Genomic DNA, 16,763 nt, shown 5'->3' with positions numbered 1-16,763 from the left:
ATGAAAAAGCTTAGATTTTATTTTATCTATATAAATGCATCGAACAAATTTTAAATATAATAAAAAAAATACAAGTTTAAGTTGTCGAATTTTATTCAAAATATATATATTTTTTTAAAAGAAATTCCTAATCTGGCAACGTTCGATATGCTAGAGTGGTTAATTAAGTGTTGCCACTCTTAATTGTCCAATCGGATTTTCGTAATAGAAAAGTTTAGTGAAATTTGAATTAAGTGGCCGTTAGCAAAATGCCATTGTCGCAACACATTACTTGCTTTGTCGATTGAATACGAAAAATTAAATTTCTACTTAGAATTGGTGTTAGCAATAATTGGAATTAGATAAGTTAATTAAATAATGGCAAACAATCGAGTGAAGTAAAAGTCAATTTGTGGTTCGACACAAAAAGGTAAACATTATTTTCTAGTTGCGGGACATCTTTGTAAAGGACATTTCTGTAAAGAGACAAAGCAAATTGGATTTAGGCTATATTTAAGAAAACAAGATTATATCAATTTAGTTGTTTTCAAAAGAGAAAAAGAAAAAAAAATGAAAACATTTACTTGTTTAACAAATTTTCTCTTTTGTTCCCTTTGTTGTTGAAAAAAGTTAAAAAAAATTATTTGCATTTTTCGGTTACGCCTTACGTCGTGTGAGTCACGAATGTTTCTGACAAATAAATAGCAAGTTCCTGGAAAATTAGGATAGTTGGCTTTGTACAAACCTCATATTTAACAAGTCGGCATATTACTAATTGGGGTCGTTGCCATCTCTCATTCATGCTATTAAGGGTCGGATTGGTCCGAAATCGTCATAATTTTGGCCAGCCCTGTGTTAATTACTCAAGTCCGCTAAGAGTAATGCGATATCATCTTCCTATCGTTGAGGACCAGGATCCGAACCCGATCTGAATATGCTAATAACTGAGACATTACAACTATTATTTGATGGTGGCACGTATTTATAATGCATACTACCAACGTATAATAGTCTCAACTATGGCCATTATCAATTAAACAACGTATTTAACAAGCTAAAACTTCTCTATTCAACAAATTATTCTCCCATTATCCTTTTGATAAATTAAATCGTGCCCTTCTCTCTCTAATCCAATTCTCTAAACAAGAATGTTGTTTAGAGAAGCTTTCAACTTCAAACTACTTCCATCAGATTACGCTCTTCGACAAGTAAATTACAAAATATTCAACAAATTTACACATCTTAAAGCACAAAAGAGAAACTAGAAAGATGGAAGATAATTATTTTATAAAAGAAATTCGAATTTTTTTCCATAGCGACTAATGAGAAGTCAGTTAAGTATTGAAAACCATCGATCCAAAGTAGTGACTTTAAAGATACAACTGAGGAAATCCGATACATTCCATCTGTTTTTCAACATTCAGACCGCAATCAGACAAGTGAAAAGAGCGTTGTGGCACCCCCTACTGTTACAACTGTAACTAACATCGGATTTTGTCTAAGAAGATCGATGGAGATGGATCGATGATCCACCGACACCTTTCTGTTTGCTTTCTCTTGTAGTTTTGGTAAGTTTGTGTCTTTCCTCCCTTACTTCTTGTTTATACTAATTTAACTAGAAAGAAATTCAATTATAATCCATGACATGTTCTCTTCATTTTTTTATCATTTTCTGTGTAGTTAATAAAGCGTTAATTTAATCAATTATCACTTTACATGTATTTTTATTTTAGAAGTTAAAAAAAGTAAATATTGAACGTTTTTTAAACAAAATTCCGTAGTAATTATTCAGAAAAATCCTTGAAAGTTTGATAAAATAAATTATTTATGCCTTCAATTCTATATTTAATTATTTTGGTGTGAACTAATGAAAGTTTATGATAATAAATGGGTATAAATAATGAAGATATTCTCTGAGTTTCATATAAAAATATTTTAAAAATGAGACAAATTGTTTTCTTTTACTTATAATCGACTTTTGCTTTTTTAAAGTATTTCCTAAACAGTGCTTTTTTATTAGAAAATCCTTTTCCAACAGCAAAAAGATCTGTGATACGTAATAGTTGCAAGAACATATATCACAGAGCAAAAGACAAATTGCACGTTCGAAAACGGTGCAGTTTCACTTGGTGTGGTTCGTAAGAACCAATAAAATTCTACCAAATTTTCATACGATGTCAGATTCCTCTTTATCCAACTCTAAAGATAGAAGGCGGGCAGATAAAATGAGTTTATGCGTCATTCCCCGAGGCCCCATATTCCATCTGCGATATAAAATACCCTGTTCCACTCTGAATGCAAGTTTAAGGAGTGTGAAATAACCTCCTCTTATCTCCTTCTATAGGATATTTGTCGTCGAGAAATCCTTGGTATCCTATAGTGTTCTATTCTTTCACTTTGACTACAAGAAAAAATATTTTAGAATAACAAATACGCTATTTTTAACGCGTAGAAGACAGACAATCAGTAATTTTTCTCGATGCATTTGAGAATTTATCTATAAACGTGACATTTTAGAAAGCTGTTTAGTATTTTCCCCACTTTCTAAAAGCCTGAGTAACCAATAATTGTTAATGTTTCCTCAATGGAAGAACGAGAAAGAGAGATTTAAAGAAATCTTTAGAATCTCTTATATTTTCACCTTTGGGAATTTATATTTATTTAGAAAGAAATCAATATTTTAGAAAAATTTACTCTGGCATTTGATGAAATTTTTTCTGTTCAGAAATCTATTTTTGTAGAAAGAGTTTACGTCTTATCTCGCTTCGAACGAGTCAATGTCATTGAGGTTGTCTGAAAGGTTAAAACTGCAGCATTCTCCTTTTCCGCATCAACTCGATCCCGAGGGCATAAGTCCCTAACCCAATTTATCCTAGCGACAGAAGACCCATTCCTTGTAAAGTAGTAAGCTCTGTTTTCCAATTGTAGTTAATGACGTTAATATTCGTAAATTAACATTCATTTTTTATCGATTTTCTTTAGTTTATTAATAAAATAATCGCTTAAATTGGGCATCTTTAGTTAAAACTGATTGTTCTTTCCGAAAAGAGCATCTCTCCTACTCTCTCTGCTTGAGAATTTTCGATTTGTTTCGCTAACAAATATCATCTTGTCGAGGATTTTGTTTGCTGTCGATGCAACTGTGCTCACAGCAGAAAATCGAATGATTCCTAACTGACCCGCATTGTTCTGTTTGATGACTTTCTATCCCAGCATCTGGCAGCTTTAATGACGGTTTGGAAGCTGCGATTGGTTTGACATCGAGTGCTCGACAGCTAATCAGGCGAAGTGGGTGAGTTAATCACAACCAACTCTCCGATCGAGATGTCTCGATACACGTCAAACAAATAGCTACCATTATTTGGCCTCTTTTTTTCCCTCTCCACTTATGAAGGTGAAGTGAAGTATCTTAAAAAACAAATTATATCTTGTTTCGTCTTTATACTTCAAAATGTCTCTATTCTAGTTTTAGTAGTGGTTCAAAATACTGTATTTCTCTCTTTGTTTATTACGATTTAATCTCTGCTCAAGATTTCTGGTTCAAAATCTTTCTGCGCGCTTTTGTTTTATTTCCGTAGCTCTTCAGAACTTAGTTCAAGTGATAGCTTTTCATCCTAGGTCGTTGAAAAGGCCGGGTTTGAATCCTCTAAGAACATTAACACTTAATTTAAATAAGAGCTTTCTTTTTCATACATTATTTACTTTGGTCGACTATAATGCAATTTGGACCCTTTTCTAATTAGCCAAATTTTAGTTTAATCTCTCCTCAAGACTTCGAAATTTCTCTCTCTCTTTTATTTTTATCCCCCATCTTCTTAGAACTTAGAACTCGACCCAAATGATAAGATTCATTTTATATCTGGGTCCGAATCCATTAAGAGTACTGTATTGACACTTAATTGAAGTCGAGCTTTGTTTCTCATGCTTCATTTATTCTAGCCAATCCCATTGCGGGTCAAACTTTTTTCTAATGATCAGAATTTAAGTTTAATCTCTTTTCGAAACTTTCAGCTCAAAATCCTTTCTTTTATTTTTATTTTTTCGTTGGGCAAGAGCTGCTAGGCTATGGCGCCCTGTGGTAAGTTGTGACAGAACTGTTGTGTGACGTTGTTAGTAGTTATATATTGTTTATACACGGGGAATAATGTCTTNACTAATACAATAGAACAAGTTAAATAAAATAAATAAAACATTAAACATTTTGTATAAAACCTAAGGATAATTGTAATACAAGATGCATAGGAAATTAGAAATACTTTGAAGCGGTTATTAAATTTTAGCTATTTTCTTCTTTCTATAAGGCATTAATATCAAAATTTTCCTAAAGAGCGTTACAATTATTTTATTTTCTAAAAATTATATTTGATTCTTCTGTTTTATATCATTTTCAAACATTTAATCAGTAGTTTTAAGCTGAATATAGTCAGATATGTGACCCTCATACGTTTCTTTTAATAAAAACTGTTGGCTTTCTGAAATGAGCATTGGTTAGATTTAAGTTATTAATTAAATAATTTCACGACATACGAATAACAAAAATACACCAAAAATTCTGAGAATTTTATGTTAAGAATTAGAAATTTATATATGTAACGTTATTTTGTAATTCGAAACGTCGACATTGAATTAATATTCGATTAATTTGTCGAAAAAATAAATAAATAAATAAATAATAATAATAATAATAATAATATAGAGTAAAATCATAAAAATTAGATTTTTAAATATGATTTAAAGATTTTTCTGAAAAATTTTGGTAATTTTTTAATGTTCATTCTGGTTAGAATCGAAATTATCCTCATTTAAAAGGAACATATCGAATGTAGAATTCAGAAATACAACCGAATTATCTCATTTATACTTTATCCTATTTCTAACTGTTTCAAAAACTCTGCATAATTTTTACATAAAAAATAGAGATTAAGTATTTTTAGTCCACTTACTCAACTCTTTACTAGATGCATACTTCCAGAATAAAGCTCCAGATGTGAATCCCGCTATGGCAGTACTAATCAAAAAATTTAAATTACCATCCCGCTTCACTTGTTCCGAATTAGAAATTTGTTCGGTGGCAACGATATTTCCGGTTTTACTCGAACAATTTTTCACATTTCTAAAAGAATTGATAAATAAATAATATTATGTATTAGAATGAAAAATGTCCTTCAAACGTTACAATTGCTAAGATACAAACCTTTGAAGAAGATATCCTTCTTCAAATCTGATTAAAAAGTTTTTTCTACAAAACTTCAGCGCTTTCATTTTTGCCTAAATTTTTTTCGACTTAAATTTTTTCGCTTTATCCTATAGAATCCGTTCGAGAACTAATTCGAAAATTTTTAAAATTTTTTTCTTAGAACGTTGCCTTCAATTAAACGAATAATTTGAAAATTTAGATGCTTATATTTTTTTCGACTTAAATTTTTTCGCTTTATCCTATAGAATCCGTTCGAGAACTAATTCGAAAATTTTTAAAATTTTTTTCTTAGATGTGCATAACAAATTCATGAGTAATAAAATTAAATGGCCTTTAAAGAGTTTAAAATGATTAAATTTAATTTAAACATCTTAATAGTTACAAGGGATTATCATCATCTTAAGTGATTTTGGTCTTTAATGACCTTAAATCACCCTTTACCAAAGTTAAACTGGCAAACATCACTTTTCAATTATCCAAAAAATTTCTTCTATTTTTAAAGTTTTTTTAAAAAAAATTATCATCGACGTTTTCTTAGATTTCTATAATTTAAAATTTAGTATCTAATCTAAATATGTTTCGCTTTAATCGTCGTAAAGAGTTTGATTAATTGTAATTAAATTGTATCAAATCTTTTTTTAACCAACTGACGATATACTTTATTACAATATAACAGCAATTATACGTAAATAAATTCATTAAATATAATAGAACAATAAGTTATTATGGATTCATTTACGAAATTAAATTTTACAATAAATCAGTTATTTAACAATGACAATCGTCACAAATACTACAAAGCTTTACGGATACCTCAAACAATACAGAGATAAGTAATTAATTATCGTTATAACTATTATCTATATCAGTTTCTAAATTACAATTACTAGTATATATACTTCAGACCGAATGGCCGGGCAGTAAAGGTTTCAGGCTGTAGTTCTGGAGTACTCGAAATCGAACCCAACAGAGTCGAAAAACCTCAGGAACTTTTTGAGTGGTCCATTTGAATATGTGGGTCTGGCCGAATTCCTAATGGGCTTGCTAATAAAAGGCTTTTTTAAAATGTATCTACCCTTTATGTTCTTGTATCCTGTAGTCAGTTTGGACTGTTCAGATAATATTAGTATCCGTATCAATTCTAAATTATGATGGCTGAGAGAAGAGATGGAGGGATGAGAAAATTCCAATCCCGTCTACGAGTAACATTTATCAGCAGGACTTTCAACCGAAACTTAAATGTAAGGATTAATAATTGTTTTATTAATAATTGTTTTAAGTGTTAATGGAGCATTCAGAATCTGTTCCGTTCTTTTATGACGTAATAATACTCATTAAAATCATTTATCTATTCCCGAAACCTGTGATAAATTTAAACCAATAGTAAAGCCACTAAACGGCCGGACACAGAAGTGGTCCAAAGTTTTACATAAAATAGAATAAGTTAAAGAATTTCAAATTAAATTAAAATTATTTGTTTTAAACGTATCATTTCGTTTGTGATGTTTTATATAGTTTTTTATGGTTTTCTGGAATGGAGAGGATCCACATTTATGACTAATTCGAGCCCCATTTCGCTTTTCTCAGGCCTATCTTCGTATGTAATAATGGAATTTTTAGGCATAACTTTGGAGAGACTATTTGTATAAATTTCAGACAACAATTCCTAAACAATCTTTTTCAATGGCTATATTTAGAGACACTTCGCAGAAGGTGAACTTGAAAAAAATTAGTATTCTTATACAATATTTTTTATTTTTTATATTGCTAATCAAATATACTAAATTATTACCACGAAGACCAAATAGGTTTAGTTGAAGGATAGACGAACAGACAATAAAAATTTTATGTAACTCTACGAACTGTTACACGAGAGTCGCCTAAATTTTTTGTTAGGGATGTTTTGGCCTCTACTGAGTTTCGTATGGAGACACCCTAATCTGAATCCAGTTTTTCTTCAGGCTCCCTATAATAGAGCCTAACAATAGAAACAATATACCATTTGATTAACTATTGACATCGAAAAATCGATTATTTAATTTAATTTTTTTAAATCAATTGTAATGAAATTCTATGAGGTATTTCCTAGCTTTATTTTTAATTTTATTCCTCTAATTTTAATATATATGTTGCTGATTTTTTATTTTTCTTTTTTATCGTCGAATGCGATTATTCTAAAAACATATCAGATAGTCTAATTAGTGAAGAAGAATTTGTATAATTAGTAGAAGTAGTTAAAAAAGACTCGAAAAGCGGGATCCTTTGATTAATGTCGCACCCAAGACCCCGAGGAAACTTTGCCAATTGATCTTTTTTTCCCCCTTGTTTTTTCCTTTTTACCCCTCTTTAAATAGATTTTTCTCTTCGGAAAATCTTTTTAAGAATGAAAGAATGGTAATTTTAAAATATTTCTAAACAAAAATCTATTTGTTTAATCAATATTTCTTTCTACCATCGTTTAAATAAAGATTTACAAGTCATTTCCAAGAAAATGAACAATTTACTTTCCCTTTTTTCCCCTGTCTATTAAGTTTTCTGCTTAGCGAGAAAGTAAGAAATTGCAAAACTATTCTTTCCCTTCAGCTAGAAAGAGATCTTTGCTATCCACCCTTCTAAGGACAGCCTTCTTTTGACAAATCTTTGTCACGTCACTCACTGGGTTCTCCATCTAGCCTTGGGGACTTCTCTTCTAATTTCAACTACCTAACGGCATTGCTCTATATGCTATCGACCATACTTGGTCGATGTTCCCCTCTTCTGTGGCTTATTTCTGTGCAAAGGGATCCATTGTTTGAGATTTCGATAACGCAGCTCAAAGTGTTAAAACAATGTAATGTACTTCGTTTAGTGATCCATTCGTCGTGTAGTGCTAAACAAAGACTTCCTGTTTGTAATGGACCCCTTATGTACAGTAAACCATGCTTGAAGGAATCGTTAATCATATATGGTCTTTCGTAAGTTATTTCTGCATGGGATTCATTGTTTAATACGTCAACAACAAAGCTCGAAGTGTTAAATAATGTCTTCTCGCAGAGATCTCATATGTTGCATACTATTAATGAGTGGATCCTTTTATTTAATATTAAAAACAAAGAACTTTTCTCGCCCAGAAATAAACTAGAGTAATGGGATCATCGATTGTGTTTGGTCGATGATGTTCCTTCATCTAGCTTATTTCTATGCGAGTGGGATCCATTTTTTACACTTCAACGATAAAACGCGAAATGTTAAATAATAATCTCTTAATGCAGTCCTTTTTGTTGCATACTGCTAAACAGTAAATCTCTTATTGTTTTTATTTTATTTTATTTTTGATTCTTTTCGTCCTGAGGACACTAAGAGGGCCTTTGTTCTATGCCCATTGTGTGTTCGGCGAGGCCCGCAATAGAGATGACCGGGTAGTGTGAGACTAAGCACTAACATATCCAGGACAGTCTTCAAAAAATGTCCTTAGATTGCTCACCCGGATTCGATCCCGGAACCCACCACAACGATAGGCTAATGCCTTAAATACCTCGGTCCTCCGGCCGTTAAAGTCTCTTATTTAAAAGAAACTCACTGTTAAACAGTGGACACATAGAAATAAATCACAAAAAAAGAAGACTTAAATTATACTTAATCAATGATCTCTCCCGCTACAGTAACCTCTTCAACTTATTTATATGCTAAAGAAGATGCATTGAATATTACTTTAAGCATCGTTACATAAATATTTCTTCTTATGTGTTCCGCTTGACTTTTCACTCGCCGAGTTTTGTAGCAAATTGATTTTAGTAATTAACCCAAAAGTCCTTTGTTGTCTTTGCAATTCTAGGGTTGTTCGTCTATTGAATCTGTGGCGTCCGAGTGGCGGACTTTTCTCACGAGCCACTGGACTGTTTGGACGTTTGCCCACCACACGTCAATTTCCAAGGACTTCTTGTTGTTGACAGATTCATCTAAGAATAACCTTGACCACGTTTATCATTAATTTGTCTTCTTGACTCGCATTTATTCAAAGAAACTAACTAAAACTTTTCAAATTTATAACCCTTTTAAAAAATCTTTCAGAAAGTCCATTTTAAATGAAAGATCTGCAAATCTTTTTTTTAGAATTTCAAATATTTCTAAAAAAATAAAATAAAAACCTCTTACTCATTTAATAAAAGCGGAATTTGAATCGCGAATAAATAAATTATTCAGTTTTTTGATGCTCTTACAGCTTCTAAAAAAACCATGTTACGTGTTTTTGGAAGGTTGATTGTTAACTCGATCGATCACCCATGAAAGTCAAAATTTCGAATGTTTTTTTTTTTCCTCCTCCGAATTTAAGAAATTTTGTGTTAAAAAATTCACCTATACATAAAATTTTACTCAATTATTAATTCTTTAGATATGTGTTTTTGGAATAAGTACGTCACTTTGAAAGATCCAAAAACTTTACCGGAATTAACTCTACTGCAGCCATCTGTCGATGTATTTTGCAATTATTTTTCGAAACATTAAAATACATTTTACAATAATTATGGTTATCTTATTCTAAAAATTAATCTTAAAAAATATTTTCGAATTAATGTATTAATATATTCATTTTTTTTAAATTGCTTTATTGTTTAATAGTGAAAAAAATAAATTCATTTTTTAAATATGATGAATCAATAAAGTAATTTGACATTTTACAACAAAAAATAACATTTTTTTTAAATATTAACTAATAAATATTTTTTTAAATAAATCAAATTTAAAATAGAATATTTTAACCTAAAAACCTTCCTAACAATATGAATAGATTATCAAAAAAATCGAAGAAATTTATTCAAAAAGTTTTTAGAATTCAAAAAGGTAATCCGGATTAATAAAGAAATATTTTTAAATATTTATATTTATAAAGTTTTTTTCTAAAAAAAAATACCTTTTTGCTATAAATTCAAATATAAAAATTTAATCGAAATCGTTTGAATTTTTAATGGCGAGTTATTTGAAATTTGTGTTTTTAGAAGGAAATAAAAATAAATATTTTAAAATCCCTACCGAACGAACCAAATTATATATTAATAATATTCAATTTTTATGTATTTTTTAGAACATTTTAAATAATAAAATAACATTGTATAAAAAACCAATTACCCAATAGAAAAAAAAACAATACAATAATATTTTAAGAAAAATAACGTTGAGTTGTTATATAATTTTTGAATTTTTTTGTTTAATTTTTTTAATAATCTATCAAAGGTTGTGTTTATAGTGTATTGTTCTTTGTATTGCTTATCTTTATATAAGTACTTTTATATTGTTTTATTTATAATTAATGAAAATACATTTCTTCGATATCAAACAATAGATTTATGTGTTATTTAAGACAAATAACAAATTTCACTTGTTAAATATTTAATTTATTTATATCGATTCTACTTACCTTACACTACTTGCTTTTACCATAAAGTAAATAGTGTTTAATAAAGGTAAGTAGTGTCATATAAATATTAACCTGTAGTAATTTAATTTTATTATATTTTAAGTTTTTTTTTTGTTTTTTTAATGAGATAAAACGGGAGAAGGATGTAGATTATTCCAAAAAAGTAATCAAAGATGTTTTGTCTGCAGATAATGCATTCAGTTTTTTTAATGAAAAATGTGGAAAAAATCGTTGGAAAACTATTTTACGAATATTTATGATGCTTTTTGAATGAAAAGTGGGGAAAAAATACGAAAATGAGTAAATAAATAAATAAATAAAAAAGGTAAGAGTAAATGTTCCTAGTATTGTATTTCTAGTCTATAAATGTAAGCATATATAAAGTATAATTTATACGTACGTACTGTAAATGTTCGTGTAATTAAGTCGGTATTATATAAATTTTATCCTGTAGTTATATATATGTACACGAATAAAAATTATTGTGACATACCGGGCTGCAATTTTTAATCATATTTTTAATTTAAAATTATGCTCTCGACCTCAAATTAGTTGTGCCTTGTCCCTGTACATCATACTTTTCCTGATAACAACAAAGTCATGCCTGTCACCTATGTAACTTTGTTCTGGAAAAAAATTTTAATTGAAATCACGTGAATTCCAGTATAAACTGGACGTTGTGATTTCAATACTGGTATATACAGGCAGTTCATATATCGCATCCTGTCCCTAAGCTTTCCATATTTGGTCTTGTCTTCCATCTATCTAACTCTGTTCTCGAGATTAAGGAAAGATAGACAGATGGACGACAGTGGTAATTTATAGGTCTACAATTTTTTCAAATTGCAGTCCAACAATATATATTGTAATGGCGTCAGTACCTAGTTATGTAGGTATATTTTATGTAATACATAAATTATACCTATATAACTAGGTACTGACGCCATTACAGAATACAGGACCGTTGACAGAAGTTATTTTTGAGGATCCTTATCCTAAGAAATATTTAAAATCATTGTTACTTTAACATTTTTAATTTGCATTTTCATTTATCCGTTATGCCTTAGGACTATGGTCCAAAGGGCCTTTCCATATACGTGGTCTATTTCGATTACAGGATATTTATAGTTGCTTTTGTACACAGATGTATCAATAGTTTATACTTATATCTATGTAAATCATACGTATATAAACCTGCATAACTAGTGATTTGTTTACTAGTTTCAGACACATTTTAGTCAAATTTTTATGTTAAGTTGTTTATTGTTTTTACAGGTGTTTGTCTATTTACTTACTGTCCAAGCTGTTGCAAGGAGAAACTATCAACGGAAATTAATAAACCCAAAATAAATGATTCTAATGATAACAAACGAAGAGAAATATTAATCATTGACTACATTACCATTATTATTTATTTTTTTATTTTTTGAGGGCCGAGTGATACAAGTGCATAAAAGGCCTCAGTAACTGCAGACTCTGGGTCGTTTATACACTTTACTCTCTTATAATTGGCCCAAATTGATCATGGGCCATTGGTTATTATCGATTTAAAGTTTCAAATAAAGCTTTAAATCGATGATGATAATAATAAATATATCAATAATTTTAATAATTTTGTATTAAATTTCTTTTTTAAAAATTTAATTTTTCAAGAAAATTATTTAAAAAATTAACGTCATGTTTTTTGCAAAAATAAATCCAAGAAATATCATATTTTAAAGATTTATTTAAACTTTTATTTTAAAAATAAAGAAAACTATTTTAATTATTTATTTTGTAAAAAAATCTTTCATATTTCCGTCAATAAAAATTTATTTGAAAATAACCATCAGTAGAAATGGCTCAGGGGCAATTAGCAACAAGTCAATCACGAATTTAAGAATTATACACTAAAAAATCATTAAATTGTATTAATTAAACTCATTTAAATTTGATTTTAAATTTCTTGTACAAATAATAATTATAATTTAACGAAGTTTATACGTATTTATGAGGATTCACCATTACAATATTTTACGATCCATCGTTGATCCAGGGATGCGAAAACGACATCTAGCAATGGTTAAGTTTGTAAATCCTAGTAGGAAATTCTACTAAATAAACTGTAATAACGTGCAACTGATTCTAGAAGACATCCTGATTACTTCCATGAATAATTTAAAGGTTTAGGTGATGGCACAATCTTTGCGGTCACGCCGTTTGACAACGTGACAAGCTCAAGTGGTATCCAGTAGAGACCAATGGCTTCATGTTTAATTCATCCCCTAATCTAGGGATTGTCCGGATCTGTAGCAACCAATAGAGTCGTTTTCTCACCTCCAAACATTAGCAGTTATTCAAGAAAAAAAAATGGTGGCATCCAAGTTTTTCCTCGTAGCAAGTGATGAAAGAATAAGGAATTCCTCATTACAATTGGAAAATTGAGGAAAATAAACATAGAAGCAATTAACTTAATTAATGCTTTAATTATTTAAAGGAGTAATTTGTTTTAGTTGAGAAGTACTAATAAATTATTTCTTAGCATCGATGGAGTAAATTAAATAAACAACCAAATCAATGCTTTGTTACTCTCCTCTATTCAACACCTAACACTTAAAAAATGTGAATTTTCTACAAATTAATTGTGTTTAATGTTTAAGTACATTTCTAATTGTCAATTTAAAAACGTTGTGAATAAAAAATTCAACAATTTCTTACAACATTAACGGTTTAATTGTCAAGACTCACGATAATACAACGCGCAGAAATATGCAAATAAGGGTGACAGATAATTAAATTCTGTTCAAGAATGAAGTTTGTCGAAAGATTTATATTCCATTCGGGAGATATATTATCCAACTTTGAACAATATCTTATCTTAGCTGTCTAAATGATAATTTATACCGTTTTCGATTAACATATTCCAACATTACAAAAGATCAATTCGACTCTGCAAAGTTGGACTCAATAAATCTTATCTTTGATCGAATCAATGAAAGAGAAGGATTAATTGAAATTTAGAATTTAAATTACCTTTCTGTCCTTTATTGTGTTCCTTTATTTATTCATTCATTTATAACTCTCAGTTACTACTGTGATGTAAATTTGTAATTTTTAGAGATTTTTTTTTAAATTTATGCATACTTATGAAATTTGATTAAAACATTAAGCAAGCTTTATGCAGACATACGAATAATTATTACTTTACTAGCATATATGCCCATTGAATTTCAACGGATTTTTAAAATAAAATGTTTCTTTACGAGTTCTGTTTACATACGTATGGGTATATGTATTGTAATGTTATTGTTATAATTTCAATTTTAGAACTTGAACTTGAAGACAAAAAAACAAACAAAGTTTATAATGATACCAAAAACCTCATAATAGCTTGCCAAGTTGTAATTTTGTCTTTATATTGAAATGCGAAGATCAAACTACAACTTAATGTTCCTTCATCTGGTGGTCTACTGTTTCTCTTATGCTATGGAATGGGAGCGCCCCTTTAAAGTATTTCGTACAAAGAGGATATTATTTAACCTTCTGCATTTAATGTACTGTTATTATTATTACTATATAATTTGTAAGCGTAATTATAAATTCAATTATAAAAAGAAGAAAACCGTTAAGGTCACCAAGGAACTGCTTCATAGGTTTAAAACTCTTACTTCCGGCGTTGATTGTTACGAGAATTGTTCATTGTTAAATAGGATCATCGATTCCTGTTTTGGAAGAAATGATTTTGTCATTTTATGAGATATAAAGGTCATACGGAAAAGACTTTGCAGCGAGAGATGCAATTAAATTGGAAGATATGGGATAACAAATTCGATTGAATACGGAAATCCTTTTAATACTGTAAAAACAGTTTTCTGATTTTAAACTTGAGCAGAGATTATTAAATTTAGAGAAGAGTCGTGCAGTACCGACTTTTACCACATTAATACTTTTACCATAACTAATGTAATGTAACTTGTGTGCTGAAGTGAGCAAGATACAAACAGTGGGTCTTTTGGCAAAAGGCCCTCTCTTATGAAGCCTCCAGGAAACAGTAATCCTTGAAACTCAGGCTGTTCCAGTGGCGGCATGCAGCTCACGAGATAGCTGTGAAACTGTAGCAGTCTTGTGGAGCCTCCCTGAAAGTGCCAAATAGCCACGAAAAGTCATCCAAGAGCCATGACGGCCAATGAAGATCTTCATTGGACTCATGGCTCTTGGATGACCTTTCTCAGGCCCTCTCGATATAGATTCGGGTGTCGTTTAATTGTTTTGACAAGTTGCATTTGACACTAAACTTTGAGCTCTGTAGCAACCTGCACTTGTGATTGCCCCGCCTCCAAATTATCCACGATTCTCCACTTCATTCCGTCATCAAGACGTTCGTAGCTACTCATTTTACTTGAATGCTTATGAAATTGAACCAACTTTTACAAGAAAAACAATGAATGTCACCGAGGAGCCCGAGCGAATTAATCATGGACAAAGTCACGTGTGATTTTCATGCCCTTCGCTGTGAAAGTTCTGCCCACACACACGTGCAGATATGACAGCTTGTCGGAACAACCTGTTGGGACCCGTTTGCCTGGCACAGGGTGCATCTGTCACATTTGCATGTGACAGATGGCACCCTCAATGGATGTATACGTATTCAACACTAAAAATTTTCATTCTTATTAGGTGGCATAATTTGTCCTTTCGGATCATTACTTTTGTTAAAATCGACAAAATGTGCAAATTCTCTTAATTTCGAACACCAATGTAGAATAGTGTACTTTCGTACTATAACCAATAATAATGACATTTATTCAAAAAAATGAATACTAGGAAAACATAGGAACAAATCTTCGAAAATTTCCATTAAAACTTCACTGCTTACAATTGTTACAAATAAGATACAAAATATTTTCTTGATCGGCACATTTGATATGTGCTCAGTCTTTTTAAATGAACTTTTAATCGTGATCTTGCATATAAAATTATTGTTTTTCCATCGAAAGTTCTATGCAATCTAACGTTCATCTGAGGGACCATACTTATATTTTTGTCAACTTGAATTGCTGTCATTCGATATACTAATGTTGTTTTTGGAACTGAAAATGTCGAAGCTGTCGAGCTGTTGAGTCATGTTGTTCATCTATTGCCATTTTTCATGCCAGCTTCGGTCAATTTTACTTTCTTCTTTCTCTCACTTTCTGCCATTTCTATCTAAATTAAAAAGAAAGAAAACAGACTTTTTTTTTTAAAATTATTTGTGGTCTTTACTGCACAAGTAAATTGTCGGTACAGGACGACTGCCACATGGTAACATTTTAGAGATTGTCCGTTGTATATAATTTTATATTGTGAAACTAATAAGATTTATTTTAATAATTTTTGACGCACTAAATACCAACAAACACCTCTGTAGAATGCTAGTAATGTTCGATACTGTACGACTCTCCCCTATATTTAATAAACCAGCAACGAGTTGCTCAATTTTCCCGTCAGCATTTAAAATTTTAGTGGCACCATTTGTTATCATATTTTATTAAAAAAACTTTGCATCTCCTTTAATTTTCGTAACAATCTAATTTCATAAATACTGTCCTTATAATCCATTACACGGCCTAAAAAACAATATACCTTATTTAAGGTTAATAAAGTATATTGTTCTCCCGGGCTCGACTCTTGTCGAGACTTTTCGGCAAGAGTGTGGATGAATTTTTATCATTCGTACCCGAGTCGTTCGGACTAGGGTTGTGAATTAAGCATAACCGTTTTGCTGACATTTTTTCGACATCAATTTGATTTTGTTTGTTTGTTTGTATTAAAAAATAATAATTTGGTAAAAGCTGCGCCCTTTGCAATAGCTTCGAGCCCCACAGATTGGAAAACACTGACTTAATGCATGAACAGTTTCATAGTTTTTAATTATTTCCAAATATTCAAATGTTTTTCTCTTTCTTAACAATATTGATGGTAAACTTTTAATCCCTCAGAATGTTACAATGCGAGCTACTTCTGAATATTGGTTATTATTTTTGATGGGACTTATATGTTCTTTTATTTTAATACCTAGTTCTTTACTGGTTTCACCCACATATGTTTTATTATTAGTACAGCTACACTGGAAATTATAAATCACATTTTTAGTATTTAGGATATTTTATTCTGTTTTATTATTATTATTATTATTATTTACGGTTTTCTTTAAGTTATTAAACTGTTCTGGAA

General features: G+C 30.1%; 2 long non-coding RNA genes across 2 annotated transcripts in view; one reads left to right on the top strand and one right to left on the bottom strand.

The window, feature by feature from the left end:
• LOC111641330 overlaps positions 1-16,763 on the bottom strand; it is a 52,016-nt gene that overhangs the window by 15,086 nt on the left and 20,167 nt on the right. The window lies entirely within an intron of this gene.
• On the top strand, positions 5,989-12,112 carry LOC111641329. Its single transcript, XR_002759387.1, has 3 exons — positions 5,989-6,417; positions 10,760-10,896; positions 11,847-12,112. It is a non-coding gene; the product is annotated as an uncharacterized LOC111641329 (long non-coding RNA).

This window comes from Centruroides sculpturatus, unplaced genomic scaffold (genome assembly GCF_000671375.1).
Source record: "Centruroides sculpturatus isolate CEXI.00-Female unplaced genomic scaffold, Cexi_2.0 scaffold1571, whole genome shotgun sequence".
In the NCBI taxonomy this organism is placed as follows: domain Eukaryota; kingdom Metazoa; phylum Arthropoda; class Arachnida; order Scorpiones; family Buthidae; genus Centruroides; species Centruroides sculpturatus.
The sequence above is the reverse complement of the archived record's forward strand: the minus strand, read 5'-3'. Positions and strand labels throughout refer to the sequence as shown.